The sequence below is a fragment of the Rousettus aegyptiacus genome, unplaced genomic scaffold (assembly GCF_014176215.1).
Source record: "Rousettus aegyptiacus isolate mRouAeg1 unplaced genomic scaffold, mRouAeg1.p scaffold_m13_p_3, whole genome shotgun sequence".
Classification (NCBI taxonomy): domain Eukaryota; kingdom Metazoa; phylum Chordata; class Mammalia; order Chiroptera; family Pteropodidae; genus Rousettus; species Rousettus aegyptiacus.
The window spans coordinates 119,430,787-119,452,086 of NW_023416306.1; the positions used below are offsets into that span (position 1 = coordinate 119,430,787).

General features: G+C 37.5%; 1 long non-coding RNA gene across 1 annotated transcript in view; it reads left to right on the forward strand.

The window, feature by feature from the left end:
* LOC107514967 overlaps positions 1–21,300 on the forward strand; it is a 353,432-nt gene that overhangs the window by 168,650 nt on the left and 163,482 nt on the right. The window contains exon 2 of the long non-coding RNA XR_004956351.1: positions 10,363–10,443. This is a non-coding gene — a long non-coding RNA (uncharacterized LOC107514967). The remainder of the gene's footprint in view (positions 1–10,362; positions 10,444–21,300) is intronic.

The following is a 21,300-nucleotide window of genomic DNA, read 5'->3' on the forward strand; positions in this document are numbered from 1 at the left end:
ACTTTAATGTTCTTAAACACTATAGTATAATTTGTAACCTCCCTTCCTCCTACCACCTGTTCAGCGAACCCTTTCACACACTATGGTGGCTACTTTCCCAGCCTTTTCTCACCCAGCTTCCCAAATGTTTACACTCCACTCCAGAAATACTAAAGCCTTGCAACATTCTTAGCTCTTTCGTGCTCTGTGACCATGTGTACTATTCTCCTCATCTCCAGTGCCCTTTTCACTTTGTTAATTAGGAAAGTTACTACTAATTCTTCAAGAATCACATCATGTCACCTCTTCTTTTGGGTCTTCTCTTACTTTTTTAATTCATGACTAAGCTGCTTTGTCTCCCTATATTCATATCACCCATTGCACAATATCCTTTTTTTTTTTTTTTTGAAAACATTTGGCTTCCTTTCCAGACTGTGAGCTTTTCAAAATAGATAACTTTTACTTTTAATCTTTGCTTCCCTTACAACCCAGAATCGAGTCTTTTACAAAGTAAGCACGTCATAAAAATTGTCAAATAAATGAATCAATGAATGAAAAATTCAGATTATTTTCTAGAGCAGCAGAACATTCGTGATAATGAAAATGTTCGATATCTGTTCAGTGTGGTGGCCACTAGTCACATGTCCCTGTTGAAGTCATGAAGTGTGGCTGATGCAATTGCAGAACTATAATTTTAATTTTATTTGGTTTTAATCTAAATTTCAATAACTGTGTGGGACTAATGGCTAATGGCCAGCACAGTTGTAGAGTTAGAGCTGGTGCAAGATTTTACTGAAGATGCTTCTCGAGTATGGCTTATTCATATTTTTTCTCAGTTATATCCTATATCTTATACTTGGCCAAAGTCAGAAAGCTATGTCTGTTGGAGAACAGAGATTTTAAGATACTGCAAAGAGACAGCAACATTATTCTACTAGCACACACATAACTCCCTCTGCTGATGGGATAATGGCTTTTTAGAGGGGAAATTTAGGCTCTTACAGCCACCCAGGTAACTAGAGTAGTAATTTTTGTGATGGGGTTAGCGATCTTCTCTAAAATCTTTGGGTTCATGGAACTTGAGTAAGATGTCTGTGTTATATCTTTTCAGGGTCTCCACAGAACTAACAAGTGGGAGAAGACATCAGCCTTGTGTTATCTGCTTTCCCCAGGACCCTGCACATATATCTATTTTCCATTTGTCTTATTGTATTGTCATTATTTGTTCATGTTCTGTTTTTTTTGCCCCATCCTAGGTGACTTTATTGAGAGTCAGACTCTTTTTCTTATGTATCTTTATTTCCCTAGGACTTACCAAAGCACTTGACATAAGGAAGAGGGCCAATAAATGTTTGATGAATGAATGAGTGAACATTGAATCGAGGAATAAGCCAACAACTCCTGGGACTCCAAGAGAGCTAACACAGCTTTCACAGAAGAATGAATAAACCAGAGGGATACCAGCCTGCAGCAGTGTCACCCACTAGAGAGGGAGACATGTGGGAACAGAATCCTGTCCTGTTCGCAGGACAATCACAAAGGAAAGCAATTATGCATTCTAGGCTAGTCCAGGCTAGAATGAGTGGAGCTTCAGGAGAATTGGCAGTACCACCTTGCAGTCTACCTTCGGGAATTTGGATTTGATGAATAGGAAGTAACTAGGTGTTGTAACAGAAGACTTTATTTCATAATCTCTGTGTTGGCTGGAGAGCTTGCCCAGTCTCTCTGAGTTCTATAATGAACTTGATCAGTAGATGTGCAGCTCTTCTTTTTGTGCAGTATTTGTCTGAAAAGGCCCTGGGGGGGAAAGTGAAAGTGATGAGAAAATGCCAGAAATGCATGCTGCACATGCACACATCCATACATCCTAGGAGATGGCCATAGCAAGTTATATGCTTAAATGGAGCATGAACAGGGATTCATCTCTGTTCAATTTAATTCAGTTCAGTAAAAATTTAGTGAGTATCTACTTTATGGGGGGATACATGGATAATTAAGGCATAGTTTCTTCCTTTAAAAGTTTCACAATCCAGTATAACAGTAAGAATTGTGAATTAATAATTTGTAACAAAGTGTGATGAATGCAATAATAGAGGAGGACTAGGTCCAGTTGTGACACACCGGAGGGGACAGTAACCTCTACTTTTGTTTGTCTTGAACGATGTGTAGAAATTCTTTAGCTGTATGGGTTGCGGAAGGGTAGAGAGAAGGGAAGCGACCTCCAATTAGAAGCCAGAACACAGGCAAAGACAGAATAATGTGACACAACATGTAAGGAGTAATGGGCTGGCTTTCCCAGTGAGGGATTCCTGAGGTGTGTGTTTCATCAGAAGATTTCTCTGCCTTCCTAGAGTTTGAGAGATGACTCTTGCTATTATATATAAGATGGATTGACAAGGGGAAAACCTCTAAATAGGAAGGTCAGCTAGGAAGCTATTACAACAATTTCGGGGTGAAAGGTTTAGGGTCCCAGTTAGACTTATGATTGTGAAAATAAAGAACAAGACATTCCAAGGTATGTTCTTGAGAAATGATCCTCAATCTCCTTTCTATCTGGAAACTCCTGAGAAATAAAACATACTTCCATCAGTAATAGTGATAGTACAGTACAGAAGTGTCCAGATGATGCTGGCATTTAAAGCACATTCTGACACCCTATTATGGAGAATCCCTATTCTAGTGGAAGAGCAAGACTTTGCGAAGGCCAAAAAGTGAGAGAGATTGAGCCTGAAGATGTGAAAAATAAATATTACCTTTTATTGAGAATCTACAATGAGCTATGTTCTTGGCAACCATGATATAATTTGATTTCCACAAACATCCTTAGGGTAGGCATTATCATCCTCATTTTTTACCTGAGAGGTACCTGAATTTTGGCCAGATTCTGAACCTTGCTCCAGCTCCCTTTACTACTGGAGGCCATGCCTGGGTTTGAGCCAAGGACCATTTGAATGAAAAGCCCAACGCTTTGAAATGCACAACACTGCCTCTTTCTGGGAGCTTTAGTTCTGTGACCTGAGAAGAACCTTCTTATCATAACAGAAAGGATTCATTTATAAAGAATAAATTGCCAAGAAGGATAGGTCTTGTTCAGGAGAGAGATGTCTGATCTGTTGTTTTCCAGAGCTATCTTTTTTTTCCCAGTATCTGTGAATGATGAATGATCATATGCTAATTTGCTAAAAGCATTCGAGAGGGAAATGAGGGAGCTGGTCAGTCATTTTCTTCCTAATCCATAGGTATTTATCAGGCTAATATATGTCAGGCACTTTACTGAACATAAAGGATAAAAATATATATATATTTCTATAGGGTAAAACATGTAAAATATAACTTCAGATAATGGATCGTGCTAAGTGGTAAAGGAGAGATGTGTGCATATGCGCATGGTGTTCCCCCACACCTCTAAAATCACACGGTTTAATTTATCATTTTTGTGAAAAATATAATTTATTTTTTTTTATCTAAGTGTACTTTGCATACAGTGAAATGGACAGATCTTGATGAGTTTTGAAAAGTGTTCAGACCTATGTGACCCAAACCCTAGTCAAGATATAAAGTGTTTTCATCACCCACAAAGCTCTCTCATATACCTTTCCTATCTATCTCCATGGCCTCCCTTCCCCACTGTTCTGATTTCTAAAAACTAAAGAAAACAAAAATCGAGCTCTACTACTCACTGCCAATCACTGCTTAACCTTTCAGCAGATTTTGACATTACTCCCTTTGTTATACCCCAAACCTCGGCTTGACTTTTTTAAGAAAAATTTAAAAATTTTTTCAAGTACAGTTGATATTCAATATTATATTACCTTCAGGTATATTGCATAGTGGTTAGACATTTTATACAGCTTATGATCTCCCCAATAAGTCTAGTACCCACTTGGTGCTATACATAGTTATTACAATATCATTGACCATGATTTTTGAGGCGTGGTGCTCTCTCATTATTCCTCTTACCTGACTGACTGCTGCTTCTGTATCTCCTTTGTTCAGTTTTCCTCATCTTCTTTTTCTCTAATTGAACAGGGTCAGCACTTCGATCCTTCTTACTCCTTATCTGCATACTCTTCCTAGTAGTCCATACTTTTTAATTTGAACTGCTAATTGACCATAAAGAGTGACTATACTAAAACTATTTCATCCTGTTTACACTTCATGCTGGGAGAATGCTCACAGGCAGTATAAGCACTTTCAAAACAGGCACTGTAACACAAAGAGAACAAACCTCTTTGGAGCTGTACAAGATTCTGGTGTTGGGTTTTTCTTGTGCTAAGTGACAAATTTAGCTGATGCTTGTAGCAAACTGACTTACAGCTTAAAAAGGGACAAAATAGATGGAATATCTCCCTCTTCATCATGAACAGAGAGCATAGCAGAAGGAATTATGAACTCCTTCCTAGTATATGAGAAAGTCTTCACTTGTTAGTAACGTGGCAGTTGGCTCCTAAAGACTGAATCGGATAGTTACCCAGTGGGGAAGTGAAAAAGACATTCCAGGAAGAGGGGACAGCAGGGAATAGGCACAATGAACCGAAAGTGCTTTAGGAGGTGCAGTAGATTCCATGTGGCAAAAGGTGAAATGGAGGTGCAAGATTATAAAGGGCTTTGTTTTCTCTTCTGAAAAGAGGAAATCTCATCCCTGGGTAGGGTGTGGGTGGTGGTGTTGGGGGTGGTGCTAAAGAGCGTGGAGGAAGATGGCATGAGCTTGGTGTTTCAGAAAAATAATTTTAGTGCTAATGGAAAAGATTTAAATAAAAGAGGATGACACCAGGAGGGCAAGATGAGAGCCAAAAGTCCCATCTCATACAGAGCCCAAGTTCATCCTAAGTACCCCACCTTGTTCCCCCAACACACACAACCTCAGGGCACAAAGTAATTTTAGAGGTCAAGGCTGGATGAAGAAGTAGTTTTGCCCAGCACTTGCTAGCCTGGAGAATTCAAGGTAGATGGGTGCACATTCGCTTATAAAATGAATCAGTATCTTAGGTTCTTCCCCATGGAAATGGAATTAGTCCTTGACACCTAAAAGTTCTTGCTTCCTTTGTTTTTGCTTCTGTTGCCTGAAGGCTCTCTTTTGATTTGCATAATTCCTTCATCTAGCCGAGGGCCTCATATAAACTCAGTGGTACTACTAATATTTCATTGTCATTTTCGGCTGTACTACATCTTTCTCTCAATCATTCTTTAAAGCAGGAGGTGTCATCTAGAGGGGTTCTGCAGCTTACATAAATGAGTTATGAATCCTCATGATTTCAAGTAGGTTACCAAACCCTTTCCAAGCAGAACCAGCCATCTGGTATCTCCAAAGTGTGAAAAGGACATTATGCATATGTATGCAGAGACACATGCCCCACAGCGTTTCCTAAGCACTTGCCACATTTTCACTCACAGGGGCCATATGCAGGGGGACCTGAGAACTACTCTTTGAAAGGAAAATACTTTAACCTATCCTTTCTTTTCTCTCTCCTCTTTACAATTCTTTAATTTTCTTTTTCTGAACCCACGAAAGGAATAAGGAAAGATTTGTCTGAGTGTGCACAAGATGTGTTATACACAACTTTGCACATATGTAGGCAGGTAACCATCAGTAGCTACAGGAGAAAGTGAGAAAAACAACAAAGCTGTTTACAGGAACTCAAGGAGGGAAAGAAAATCCAGTAGCTAGATTACTCCTACATAGATCACTTTGTCTGAACTATCAGGATTATGGAGAGTAATACTAAAGAATTTTGACCAGAAGTTTCCAATAACTTGAAATTTTCTATATTTCAAAGTGTGCCACAGATGCCACAGAAAGGCAACCACGGCAGGCTAGGGAGTGGGTGCTCAGCCAGTGAGGAAACCTCCGGAGATTCTATTACCTCATTTAGATTCAAGATCTGATTTTGACTGAGACCAGGATTTGACTTTTAAAAAACCTGGATTTGAATCCTAGCTCTGATACTTACTTGGATGACTTTAGGCAAGTCATTCGACTTTTCTGAATAACAAATTCCACATTTGTATAAAGATAACAGTGCCTACTTCATGGAATGGTTATAGGGATTGGGTGAGCAAACTTATATAACCTTTGCAATGGTGTGTGACACATAGCAAACCCTCAGTAAGTACAATTTTTATTGTTTTTACATTTTTACACATCTTAGACACCATTTAGCTTCGTTTTCCTTATTTCTAAAATTAGACTAATAATAGCTGTTCTGTTCACTACATAGTTTTTGTGGACATTAAATATCAGTGCATGTAAAGATACTTTATAAAGTGAAAAATGCAAATAGTCAGCAAGTGTTGTTATTATTATTGTAGAGGCACTTAGGCTGTCATAATTATAAGAATATTTGGGGAAAATCTACTTGAAGTAGATATATAATGTTATTGATCTGCAGAACAAATGCATTTACCTATCAAATCTAATTCCTCTCCACCTTTTATTATGAAATCTTTGAAATGTCTCATATGTGCATAAGGTAGATGGTATTTAGAAATAAGGATCTGGGGGTCCTCTCTTCTTTTAACAGTGGTGTATTTGAGGTGTAAATCTGGTAGTTTTTTTACATTTTACAACTGTCGAGCTGTTCCTACTCCTGGAGATTAAAGACAGTTGCTAAAGCCCATCTGACTTTAGCAACTGACTTTAGCCAGAAACTCAGATACTTGCAGGTCCTGCCTATCTTCATCGCTTTCTGTCCCACAAAGCTGGCTCTCTCGTACCTGCCTCCATCTTCTCTACCCCTTAGAAAGAGAGGGAGAATGAGTCTCTTAAGTAAACAGTAGATTCACCTTTGGCCAAGTTATCAGGGACCTACTGTTTATCATTGGGGCTGCCCAAAACCCCTTTCTCAGTAAATTTCAATGCTTTTGCATCACTGTAACCCATATGGAAGTGGAGAGGGCTAGTGGATAAGAACTGCCATTGGCATGGTGTAGCATCCTCAGACAAAGCTGGGTTTGAACCCCGCCCCTACTACTACCCCTTGCATCTAGCTGTTTGACCTGCTTTAATTTATTCATCCCTGCTGAGACTTGCTTACTACATCTGTAAATGGGGATAACAATATATTTACTGAGCAAGATTTTTCTGAGAATTAGATGAAATATTTATTTAAAATATCTTACAAAGAACATAATGTTAAATGCTAAACCAAAAAAAATGTATTTTCCTGTTCTTTTGATTTTTAACTCATTAAGTTACTGTGCGACTTCATCTAATTCACTCTTTTTTTTTTATCTAAAAAGTAAACTTAGACTCAGTGATTTATGATTCCTATATGCTAGTGAATGAGGTCTAGAATCCCTACACTTTATGTGCTGTATGAGAGGAATAAATAGGTTGCTCTGTACATTTCTTAGGTGGGTGGGATAAATTCACACAGGGAGATTGAGAACGCAAGATTTGATCTAGGTGTTACTGGATAAGTAGGATTTTGATAAGCAGATGGGTAATGACAGAATGAGAAAAGACACGCAGTCTAATGCTTTATTAGGTTTAATGTGAGCTGTTTGGATAAATTGATTCGCACTAAGATAATAGAGATTCTCTCATGAGCTGTGTTTGCAAACTGGAAAGAGGGTAACTCAAAGGAAGCATGAGCCCTTCTTTTGGGGAGGCAGTAGAAACAGTGCGCATAAGTAGGTATGCAAAAGACTTTCCATCAGGCCATAGTTCCCCATTGGACAGTAATGTGCACGAGAGCAAGGACTCAGTCTACTGTTACCAGGCATACTTGCTGAACATTAACTTAAGATAAACAACTAGTATCGCTGATGCCCCTAAAATATTAATGTCTGAGTGTGGAGTAGGATCCAGGAGAAGAGAACCTAGTGATTTGTTTTTTTTATAATAGCAATTCTCTTGGAACACTTCCCCAAGATACCCCAGAGCACTTTCACTAATGCTGATTTTTTAAAAAACTTGTAGACAGCTTTTTCTTGCCTGTTGTGCAGCTGTGAATATGGGACCACAAGTCTCTGGAGACTTGAGCATATGTTCTCTCCCTGAAAAAATCTGGGAGAGAACCCCAAAGGACACATTGTACCCCTCTCCCAGCCAGAAAAAGGAAAATTTTGCCTGAAATGCTCCCTTGGTCAGCGAGTAAAGCTATAGGCTGAGAATAGAGCTTTATAAACTTTTTGTGTATTAGAATTGAGTGGATTGATGTATGAGTAGGAAATCCTGTGTTTAATTCTTGATCTCTCACCGTAAGTATCATATCATAAGCTTTCTGGGCTACGTTTCTCCCGGTAAATAAGGAGACTATGCCAATGGGCATGGCAAGATACCCTCTAGCTCAATGCTCCCAGTTTTATTGGTATTTCCTGGAATTTTAGAGCTGGAAAAATACTTAGATGTATTTATATGTTATGAAAAGTGTGCCTCAAAATTATAAAATTATTTTGGTTTAATAACTTCACTGGTGCAGAAAGCATCTCAACACAACTGGAATAAGTTTGGGTTTATATCTGTCCTTCCAAATAAGTCTTACTCACCTGTTTTGTAGATGGCTGTTTCTAAATTTTAAAAGCAAGTTTCTGTTGTAAACATCACAGCTGTTGTTCCTCTTACATATACTTCTGCAAAATTCAGTGCTCGACTTATGTCCACTAATTGCCAGGTAACACAAGAAGGGCTGGCTAAAACAGAAAATGTTTTCTCATTAACTGAGTCTGAAGGGGGCCTCTACCAATTATTCTTGAATTGAATCTTTGGGCAAGGTACATTAGAATGCTTTGCTCTCCTGGAAAATATTTAGTACTGGACCCCATCCCAGATCTATTAATTTAGAATCTTTAGGAAGTAGGGCCAAAAAAATATAGCTTTTTTTTAAAATACAAACTCTTCAGGTAGTTCTTATGTATACTCACATTTGAGAATTACTTTCTTCAATATGTGCCCAAATATTTTTAGCCTTAATGATACTAATCTAGTAATAATTCTATCTTAAATGACTCTTCGGTCTTTGAAATGTTACGCTAATGCAAAATTCAGAAAGCATGTTTGAAAGACATAATTGTATTATGCTAAGGTTTTAGTCTTCCATTTTTAAACAAAATATTTTTTACCTCAGTTGAAATACATAGAGTCAAGTGTCTGTGTCAAGGCTAATGTCATGGTGGCACTGTGTGTAGTATACAGACTTCTCTGTGGTCCTTGTTTTCAAGGACTGTCCTTAGTGTATATTCCTATTGTATGTAATATTGCCATTGAAGAATTATCCCCATAGTTCTGCTTTGTTATTTTTTTAACATAAAAATATCAAGTGTGTTATTCTAAAAAATACTTTGGCAAATATTGAATATGGACCTTATGTCTTCTCTGTAGCATCAAAGAAGCTAACACACACACTTATATACTAATAGAATAAAAATCCATTTAAGAATTACTAAATGTGTCATTTTCTAACTTTAAAACACCTTAAATCTGAAACAAACACAACAAATACACAACAAATAAAATATGTGGTAAACACGTGAATGAATATTTCTTACTTGGACCAAGCTACTGAGTTACTAAGACACATTTGAAATAGGTTATCAGGGCACCCTGCTATCAGCGAATACCTAGAACCCCACAATGTGTCTAAATGATACCGAATCAGCCTACTATTGCAGACCCCGGTTCAGCCCAAAGGACTGATCATTCCTGGCCTAAAGCTTCTTTGGTTGTCTTCCAGGCAGCCTCAGAGAACCTCTGTAAATATCCCTTTAGTTATTTTTCACTCCTCTGTCTTCAGATTTTGGAGTCTCAAGTTTCCCATTGTGCTCACATCCCTTGTGTGTCTATATAGCCACTTCTGGATTCAGACCTCTCTATTCCAGTAGTGTGTTCAGAGCAAGATCAGTCCATTCCAGCCTTCAAAGCTATATCCCAAGGGCAATAAAGAGAAATGGGAAGTTTCCCCTGAGTAGGAGTATAGAATGTCTTTAGGGTCCTATACGCACTCTGAAGTGACACTCAGTCAAAGCCCGGTGCCCTGGACTGTCTGATGCTTGGTCCATAGAATGCCCACAGACTTTTCAGTCATGTTAGCACATGCTTCATTAAGACTGGATTTGCTCCCTTTTTTTCCCCCACAGAGACTATGTCCCTATTGCAGTTTATTAAAACTGCCCATGCAGTGCACCATTATTCTTCCAGCTTTTATTCATGAATGGCCTGTTCTCAATAGGAACATTCAGGTGGAGATCAATAATCAGTTTGTTAGTTAGGGCAGGAAAAAAAATCCATTGGTGTCCTGCATTCAGCTGTGTTTAAGAGGTCTTATCATTAAAGCAGCAGCAGGCATTCATAAACCAAGCTTGCCGGCAGTGCTGGACATGAAGAATTAAAATAATCGTCCATCAGGCTCTGTCTCATAAATGTTTTCCTTTGACTTTTGGCAGGATCTCCAACCTGAGCCTATGCCAGTTGACATGGGAACACTGAGGCCAGCATTTTAAGGATTTTCACATTTGCTTGCAGTGGTAAGATTTAAAGATATAACAATGAAGGACATTAAATATTACTGAGTTATAGCTTTTCGTAGTAGATGTGAAACTGACATTTAGGTGTAATATTTTTTGGCCTATACAAGTCATTACCTTGCAAAACTAGAGTAAACGAGAGAAATATATAATCCATAAATATTGAATTTAGTATTGTTTGGATAAGTAAAAATAGAGAAACTAAGGAATATCAAGATTTCTTTACTTCTGCACAATTGGACAAGGTTGGGAGAATGGTTTCCATTTTGAACAAAGAAACTTTCTATTCAGAAGAGATATAATTATGAGACCACAAAGGGACACAAAGTTTAAGATCAATGGGGGGAAAGAAAGGGGAAGTGATTCTGTTTTCAATATCTTAGGAGGCAGTCATGCCCTTAATATGGGTCCAGAGATTGGGTTTCTAAAACAACCGAATCTTTAGTCAGTTAAGTAATTGCATAAAAAAGAAGAATGCCTGATGCTGATGGTATGGTGATACACTGGATGCTTGCTGCCATCAAGGACACAACCATATTATTTCTGTAAAAGAGAGTCATAATGGTGAAGATGTTGGCAGCCGAATAGCAAATTGTGTTATTAGAAGATCATTTTGAAAGAAGTCTTCCACGGTGTGTGTGTAGTCACGTATATGTGTGCACACATACACTTCTCAGATATGAGGCCAAGAGATATTATTGAATAAAGTAATAATTAGCATTCCATTTTTTATGGAAGAGATTGGAGTCTCTGGATACATTTCCAATATAAAGTAGAAAATGAACCATGATGTGGTTAACTGGAGTCAAACAAGATCACGTTAGATTCTTTGGACCCTGAATTATTGAACTTAATAGATTAAATTAAGTAATAATACCCATTCCATTTCCAAATTCGAACTGAGCCAGATTTTCATAGGGTGAGGCTATATTCAGCACATTCAGTTCCCTGAGGTCTACCATTTTCGTACATTTTCTACATATGTTTTGGTCCCCATTTTCGTGTGGCCTTGTAGCAGGTCCATGGTACATTGAATTAAATGTGACTTCCGGCCAATATATTTGTCCATTTTTGTGTACTAGACATGGCTTTATATCTAAATTTTCAAAGGATATGTTTTGGCAATTCAGTATTTATATTTAGTTTTCTAAGTATATTCCTCTCGAATAGCCCTGCTGCTTTATGCAGTTATATTATTGTGGTAAGTTTTACTTTAACAGTTTGTATTCACATAAGCTGTTTATGGAACAAGGGAAGAATGATTGTGAAATAGCCTGGAATATGAGTTACTTAAACTGATACCTGGAACTGATGGTACTACTTCACACTTTTATACATATAAAAGTATATGAATGTACCATTATGGTTTCTTCTATCTGAATAGCACATTCCACTTAAAAATTAGATTACTTTGCACTTGAGTCGAATGTTTCATTGCATGATTTAGTTGTGCTTTCTAGAAACTGCCACCAGCTAGTTCCCATATATAAGTCACGGTTTCTCATAAATACATGGTATTCAAGATAACATCCCAATTAGAGAGTCATTAAATCTCAGATCTCAGAAGGGCCAGAGTTAACTGAATAGGGCTTTTTAAAATCCCCACGGCTGAGCGATTTGAGGAGGAAAAAAAAAGTAAGAGGAACGTGCATGCAATTGGCTTTAATGAAACTGCAAACCTCTGTGTAAGTAGTCGATCTAATAACTCACTTCTGGACCACATGAGTCATAGTTTTATCTGAGCTCCATATATTAAATTATGATTTTTGTTATCAAGAGTGAAACCCTACCAAAGAAACTCAGTAGATCATGCTAAACTGATTTATGTCACTTGAGATATGAAAAGGTTTTCTTAAAACTACCCTTGGAGCTCCTAATCTCTGTAGAGGATCAGAGGACACCGAATCCTTTGTCACTTCTGCAATACGAGAACACTGTCAACCAGGTAGGCTTGTTTGGAAAAAAAAAAAAAAACATTAATGCAGAGTGGCATAGTAGAAAGAGCAATGATTTAGGAATTCATGGACCTAAGTCCTAATTCTAACACCATAGCTGTCTTAGCTAGAGTTCTATTTCCTTCTTTTGTCTCTGAGATCTTAAATAGTCACTTAATGGGTCTTAGTTTTTAATCTGTAAAATGTGGTTAATATTCACTGTACTCCTCTGTAGATTTATCTAAAGGTAAAATAATAAGTGGGAAACAATGTGAGGAACTTAAAATTACTACACAGAATTTCATATTGCTAGAAAGTACATTCCTATTAACAGCACTTGACTGATTTGAAAGTTATGTCTAAAGAGCATCTCCATAGATGTCGATAGGTGTCTTCGTATTGAACAAAGACTTATGTGATCTGAGCTTTGATCTACTTAAGTTTTCTCATTAAATTATGATAACATCAATAGTCAGTTATTATAAATGTCTCTGACTTGTATCTGAATCTGTCTCTGGTGTTTATGTTGCATTGGTTCCAAATTTTAATGTCCTAGAATTACTCCTAAAGGAGAACATGGAGAGAATAGAAGAAATCTTTGCAATATAATTCCTATCAGCAAGATGGGGAGGAAAGGGTCTTTGGGTTGATCCTTGAGGTGAATCCTCCTTTCTGAGACCGCCTTCCCTTTAATTCTTTTCAGGTGTATGCTTTTTACTATACTAGATTCTCTGCTTATCTTCCTCTCCACCTAGTCCTCTCCTTTCTTCTCTCCTTTCACACCTCAGAAAGTCTTTTACTTGTTTACAATCCAGGTTTTTTTTTTTCAAGCTATTGACCCACAGCCCTCTGCTTCTATAAATCCTGCTTTAAGTGTTTGATCTCTAAGACAAATACATCTCCCCACAGCCTTGAGTTTACTCTCTGACTCTGTTTCATTACAAATGTTGTAGACAATCAATATGAATTTGATGGGGAGGGGGGTGGTGTCTTGGGTCAAAAAACACAATTTTCTTGAATACACTATAGTCCTTGTCTCTGCAAAGAACTGTGGATCACATGTCCTTTAAGAATAAAACCATAATTGGTGAAAAGCAAATAATAAACAGGGAATTCCAACAGAGCTCCTAGTCCAAGTACTAATATTAGAAACAATCGAGGACTATGAATAATGGATGAAGTTAAACAATAGTGGTCCAATTTTTTATTCAATGTGCTAGAGAAGAACATAATGGATGTAGGTCAGAAAAATTGGCTGACGTATGAAATACCAACCAAAAGTATCATCATTTAGGTTTTCTAGGGATAAAATTTGAACACCATCTAACATTCACTATTGTGGAGATGCTTATCTATGTGCACTACCATCCTCTTCCTTGGTCCCAAGATCTCCAGCTACATAGAAACATCATTTATACCTTTAATGCTGTTAAAACCCATCCTCATTTTTACCAATGTTTTCTCTCAAGGCAAGAAAGTAATTAATGGTGTCTTCACTCCTGGGTTCATTTCTTCCTCATGTTAGAACCTAGTTGAAACCTTCTTTGGATCACAAAACCCTGAGACATATTTGGGAGAGTAATAAAAAAAAACTGAGCTAGAAATAAAGTTAAGTTATAGACAATGTTATCTTAAGATACTCCATCCAGATTTCCATGTGTTGATAACTGACCCTATTAGCCTAAAAATTGTAGTTTTTAAACATCATAGCAGACCATACTACAAAGAACTCAATGAATTAATTTTATTGGGCTCTGGCCGATCTAGATATTGCTATTATTCCCAGTGTTCCCATCTCAAAAGGCAATTTCTCTTTTCAGTCACTGACCTCTGTTTCTCCTCAAAGTCTCCTCACTCCTCATAGAGGTGAGACATAATCAGCAAAGAGGGCTCCTTAGGACCCTTCCCAGTGGTGGGATCATGAAATGATGGAAATTGATAGAAACTCAAGTAGTCTTTAAACTCTCAGCTACTTTCATTAGCATTTCACTGAAGCTCCAGAAAACTGCAAATATTTTATATTCCAGTCACCCACTATCACTTCGCAGCTGATCAAAATAACCCCTGACTAATAATAGGAATCAGAGAACCACCATATCTGCAATAGTCCCATCTATCACTCAGACATTTTTGGTGTAATAAAGTCAAAAGTGAATTTTCTCCTGTTATTTTCAAGTTTTGCATCTAACAAAATGTCATTAGAGCACAGTGACTCACAGAAAATTGGGATAGATTGAGAGCCTCTGATAAAAGGCAATCTTTCTATCACTGAAGGATTCTATTGAATTTAGGGGGAAGGGGAGAAATAGTTTATAATATGTTCTCTGGTGTCTTATCAAACATCTTCAAAAAATTCTAATTAACTATCTAAAGATATGTTATAAAAATACACTGCAAAAGCACAGATACCCTGGAAAATATTTTAAAAACTTAAAAATATATATTTTGTTTGTTTGGGGGTATAGAGGGCAAGGGGAGCTGAAAAAGATACATTGTATAAGCATACTGTGACTTCATCCTAATTTCAGTCAAGAAGACGTGCTCTAACATTCCATCCCTTGGTCATGTATGTCAGCTTTTCGACTGTATCTGCTTATATTGTGTGTGTGTGTGTGCGCGCGTGCATGCGTGCGGGCGCGCGCATGCGTGCTCATGAGAGAAAGAGAGCGAGAGAGAGAGAGAGAATATGTATGTCTTAGAAAGTTAGAAGTAAACATTGAAAGTGAAATTTTTTTAGGTTGCCTGAAAGGGCAAAGTCTAACAAATATTTTTCCTCAAGGAGTGACAATTACCGCTAAGACTAAATGCGTTCATTTTAGCATTGTTTAAGGATTTGCTTTCATTCTTGATGTTTTTGTGTTGTTCAGTGAGCTTTATTATTCTATTGTCATAGCACCACCATGACAATTATTATATCTTATTATAGCCCCCTGAAATCCTGGTTTCATAAGCAGAGGATCTCATAGTAAAAATAGACATCCCAAAATAATATATTTCTATGTGAAAAACATTTATAACTTTCTGTTTTCTCCTACTGTAGTCATTCATACACTGACTCATTCATTTAACAAATATTTATTGATCTCCTACTTGGCCTTGCTAGGAATTATTTTGTGTACTAGGGATACTGAAGTAAACCCAACGGATAAAAATTTTTGCCTTCATGGATTAACTCTTAGTGGAGAAGATGAGTAATGAACAAGACACAATTCTAAAATATATAGAGTTTTTTTATATATATACCCATGTGTATTTTGTATATAGATCAGCTCTAAAGAGAAAAAATAGAGAGATATGAAATGTCACAGAATCAGGGGTGGGGGGATAGGAAGGTTGAATTTTAGATAGCGGACTAGTAAAACTTTTCTACATGGAAAACTTTTGGGGAAAAAAAAAAGACTTGAAGGAAATGAGGCAGCAAGCCAGGAGGATATATCTGGGGGAAGAGTTTTTTTAGGTAGTGAGAACAGTAAGTGCAAAGGCTCTGAGACAAGAGTCCCTGGCATTTTTAAAATACAACAAGGAGGGCATTGAGCTTGAATCCTACTGAAAGAGGGAGGAGAGATAGTAGGAGATGAAGTCAGAGAGCCAATGTGGAGCTAGATCATGTAGTGCCCTGAAGTCATAGAAAGCTTAGCTCTTACTCAGTGAGATGGAAGCCTTCGGAGGGTTTTGAATAGAAAAGTGGCCTGATTAATCTGACTAATATTTTTATAGGGATCATTCTAGCTGCTATGTCAAGAGTGAAATGTAAGAGGTGACTGTGGGGTGGGCAGGAAAGGAATGAGTAGGGAGCCCACTAAAGAGCATGCTGCAATAATTCTGGGAAGAGATGAGAGAATAAAGTTCTGTGCCTAAACAGAGAGGCTGACCTTGACTATGAGCATGGAGAACTTATCCATAGTAACAGGAGAGATATGGGTAGGTGGGCAGGTATGATAGTGAAAGCACGTGGAAGTTCTTTTTTGATTATCTACAAATATCAATTATATCAGACTGCATGACTATTGGTATCAAATGGTTGTTTGGTGAACTTTCTTGGTGAAACCATACCCTTATTAAAGTCAATCAAAGTGAAAAAGGAGCTATGGCGTGATTATAATAGTTATCTATGGAACTTAAGATTGAAAGGAAGCAAGAGAAAATATCATGGAGGAGATATCTCAGGGACACTGAGAAAGTGGATTTAGGTCCTGGTGGGGTTGTAGAATTATAGAGTTTGGGGTGTTAGATGGGGAGTGAGCAGGAAAGTTAAGAAGTCATTATCAGAGAAAAGAATATTTAATATTGAGGCTTTGCAATAGCTGATAACAAGGTGAAGGTTGCCAATGTGGAAGTGAGTGGCTAGGAAAGATGGCTTATTCTCTTTGGAAGAGAATAAGTTCAAGGACTGAGACCTCAGGACATTGGAAAGATTATCTTATTAGATGTGGAAATGACCAAAAGTCAAATAGGTGTAGTATTAGAGAGAGTGATCATGAGCTAGGCACCAAAATCTCCAATTAATGGAATGATAATGAACTGGAAATGGTGGAAGAAGTTCCAATAGGGGAAGAGATTGGCGTAGTGTGATGACATGGAAGAAAATGCTGGGTTTTGTAAAGGAAGAAGAGAGAAAGTTATGAATGCAGTAATGAGGAACAAGGAAGATACCTACCATACTTTCAGGTTCCTTGGTAATAAGAACCTATGAGAAGAAAAGTCACCTCTTAGAAGGGCTTCAGCAGAATCTGTGTTTCAGGGAGAGCCAGGTTTCAAGTAATGCAAAAGGGGCATTTCTAAAGGAAGGTGAGAATGAACAGACTTACTGGTGACTTTAGAGTCCAGGAGAATTCAGAGAAGGGGTTTCAGGAATTCGGGGGCTGAGGTCAGAACAAGTAGTGGATAAAATCCTATGAGGATTAGAGAAGAAGTGGTAAGAGATGACAATGGCGTGCAGAGGCCAGATGATAGCTGTTCTGCTCATCCTGCAGATGGTGGTGGCGAGGCTGTAAGTGTTGAGAGCAAGGAGAATGCTGAGTACAAGATTCAAGGGTGGTAAGGCAGACCTTTTCAGGAACATGAAGAGTTCTGAGGTTCTACTTGACTGTTGCTGAGGAGACAGTTGTCCAGAAGAGTGACTCAGAGCACATACTTTCTTGACTTGAGCCAAAGAGCAGTCTTCAGAGCGGTGTGGTCTTTTACTGAGCAGGCTGGCTCTCTCTGAACTCATTACAGAACCCAGTGGTTTATCGTTCGTCAGAAGACCTCCTTAAGTTCTTCTATAGGCAGAACATTGTACTATTTGGCCCATCAGATACAGACTCAGCTACACAGTTGTTGCACTTTAATGACCTTCTTCTGATTTTTGCCGCAGCCCTTTCCCACCAACCTACTTTTAAACCCTCTCTCTTTTCCCTGTTTTTCTCCCCCAACCTTTTACATTCCTTGATGCAGAGTAACTGTCCATAATACTGTTTTCTCCATTTTTTTTTTAAAGAAGTGCTGTATTCTCTTATTCTGCACATTCTTAGAAATACTGGTTCCCTCACAGTTTTGCTTATCATGGATGTCATGCATTCTGAACTGAGTGAAGGTATGTGTTTTGCACGTTCTAATGACCCTCTCTTTTGTCCCGACCTTCTGTCTTTGCAGAACTGACTTGAGAACTACAGCTGAATCATAAGTGACTCTTAACTTTTCATCTTTCCATCGAAGACACATCTAAAACCAACCTTGTTCTGGGAGGGATGGCAAAATTCATGCAGTTTTTGGAGGCACTATAGATGGTTGTTCACTTTGTTTGTGACCTTAGGAGCAGCTATTCAGTTCTCTGGAAAAATAAAATACATACGTATAGAATAAATATGAATAGAATGGGATCACATTTAGAGACATAGAACCTCAGTACCATTGGGATCATTGCTAATTTCTCTCTTTTTTTTCTACAATGTAGAGATACCGCAAGAATTTTAAAGTGTAACATTTTTGTGCTTTTTGTGGAAAGCAAATGCTACGAGTCAGTGGAGAATACATGATTTAGATGAATGAACTTTTCTTAACAGTTAAAATTATTCATTTTTCATTCTCACCTGTACCACTGGTTATTTCTGTATTCTCACTGCAACGTAAGACTCAGTCTTCTTATTATATTCCTCAATCTCCCTTAATGCTTCCCACCACCTGCACTTTCTGAGTCAGCTTGACAGGGGGAAGAGAATGGGATATGGCATCAAAGGGCTGATATTTGAATTCTGGCTTTGCTATTTACCAGCTGTACGATGTTGAGGAAGTTATCTAAGTGCTGTTTCCTTATCACAGGCTTGCTGTGTTAACCACTTTAATGGATTTGAAGGTGCTCAGCACACTAAAATTTATAAATAGTAGGTGCTCAATAAATATGCATCAATAGTTCTTTGTTTATCATCTGTGCTTTAGTTTCAGTTTCAGGTGCTAGGTTAGCTTTCCTGTTTTATATTTCTCTGGCCTCCTTAATTGTTTACTCCTTTTTTTTTCCTGCTTAAGCATTTTTGCTTTTGCTCTCCACTTGACTTGTTAGTGTGAGCTCTATAAATTAGCTCTGTGGCTTAGAAGGGCAAGTGTTAGGAGTCTCTCTTTTAGATAAAGAGAATCTAAAGGAAAGATGCTAATGACATGTATGACAAATCTAAGTATTTATAGAGAAGATAGAACTATGACATCATGAGAATTGGAGTGTCAGCCGAAGGTATAAAGTTTTTGTAAATCAAACGTCAGCAATGTCCATTGTATGTAGAACTACCAAAGAATGAAAACTTGTCAAATAACATTTACTCACTTTTCTAGATTCTGTCAGTCAATTTAATAAAACAAAATCCTATTTTTTTCATGTAATTATAGGTATGCAATTTTGTGACATGTATTTTATTTCTTAACATGTCTTCCTTAGCACATAGGCATAACACAGAACTAAGAAGACTGTTTAAGAGCATTTAAGAAGCAGGAAGACAGAAACTGATCAATGCACAGCACAAACTCAATATCACAATATTAAAGGGGCTAAATATTTTAATTATTATTATTTTTTTTTATTTTAGAGAATAGAAACCAAAGGCAGGCAATTTAAAATTAACACTTTCCTGTTTGGATCCCCCACCCCCACCTTTTTTTTTTTTGGCTGCATAGTGTTAGAGTCTTCAATCATGTATCATTGAACAACTAAACCTAGTAATCACCCTTCTTAAGTGATAAAATATGTACAGTGAAACTCTAAACAGAGGAGATGGTTGAAACAGATATGTTTCCAAGCTCAGTTTCTTGATTGATATTATCTTTTCAAAAATAATTGTCTATTCCATGTCACTAAGATAGCTGAGAATATATTCTGCCTGACTGTGTCTCTTTGGTCATCTTTTCACACTCCATTAGGAGCTTTGTCCACCTTTTGTAGTCAGACTTTATTGTATTTTTCTGATGCTAGGAGAAACTTCAATGAGGACATGATGAATGTCCGTAGTAAACTGAATCCCCTCCCCTTTTTAATTAAGTTCATTTAAATTTAATTTTGTAATTTTACTTCAGTAAACCATCTGACTCCAGATGTTGGATGCACTTGTTCTTATTTCTGTTCTCACATAATTGTACCTGTAAAAGATTTATAGCTGCAGGAGACATTTTGGAACCTTTTAGAGCATTTTCAGCATATGTTTCATGGATGACTGGTAACATGAGCAATTAACATCCCAAAATGTTGTTCTGTTCCCCAGAATATTTTTAATGGGATAAGTTACTTTTATTAGCTTGAACTTTAAACAAATAATCATCTTAAAGGAAACATTATCATCAAAACAACTCACTTGAAACTGAAGGCCAACCCTCAAAGGAAATTTGTAAGAGTCAAAAGAAAAGACCTTGGGCCAAAAGAGCCTTTAACAAAGACACATAAATAAAAGGTGAGGATTGGTCTTCTGCTAAAATAAGAAGTGTAAGCTTAGTTCCCCTTCCTTCCAACTGACTCTGAGTCACTGTAATGTGTGATGGGCCATACCTTTTATGCTTGGGGAACATTTAAATTTGGCTTTCGGTGATAGAACACAAATAAAAGAGAACCACCCAACCAGCTCCTACTTTGTGGGAGACCAAAGATGGAGGTTCTCATACTTGTCTTTGTGTATTTTAGAAATAAATAGTTACCGTGGGGCCTAGAACTCAGACTTACTCCATTGATAAACTATCTTTACCATCACCTCCTTTCAGGTATTCTTAAAACAACAAAAAAGATTACTCATAATTAGCCTTCCTTTTTACAAGGATTACTTGAATGCTTGTAGTCATTCTGAATTTGCTTTCTTGCTCTCTTAGTCAAAGCACATCTAATAGCATACTTGATAACTCACTTGGGACTTTGTTTAATGAAATTCCTAGACTCATCAAAAAAACATATAGTACCACAACTAAACCCTTAGATGTCATACTAAAGAAAGAAATAGCAAAGACAAATCCAGAGGAAAAAGTAATCAATTTTTCTCCTCACGTGAGAAACTATACTTCAAGATTTTGGTATTGCTACTGCTCTGATGATATGAAACCCCGCAGCATGAAGGTGGTAGTGTGGTGTGGGATCCCTCGGTTCTTTCTCGCCGATGCAGCAAATAATTACAGGTCAATCAGATGGGAGGTCCTAGATGATCCATATGTGAGGTTACCTTGACTGACAGTTGGCTGCTATATAACACTTTGCCTACTGCACATGTGTTTACCCTGAATTTACCTGAGTTTAGTCTGTTATAAATATAACTAAATTCATGAACTCCCAGGCATAGTCATGATATTATAATGATGGTATAATGAGGCTAAGGTTATGGACAGATTGGGGTAATACTTTCTGCGTATATGTTTGTGGCTGGTTAAGCCAGCATCTTTTTTGGCTTTTGTGCTCTAGCATTTGGGGTAATTTATAACTAAA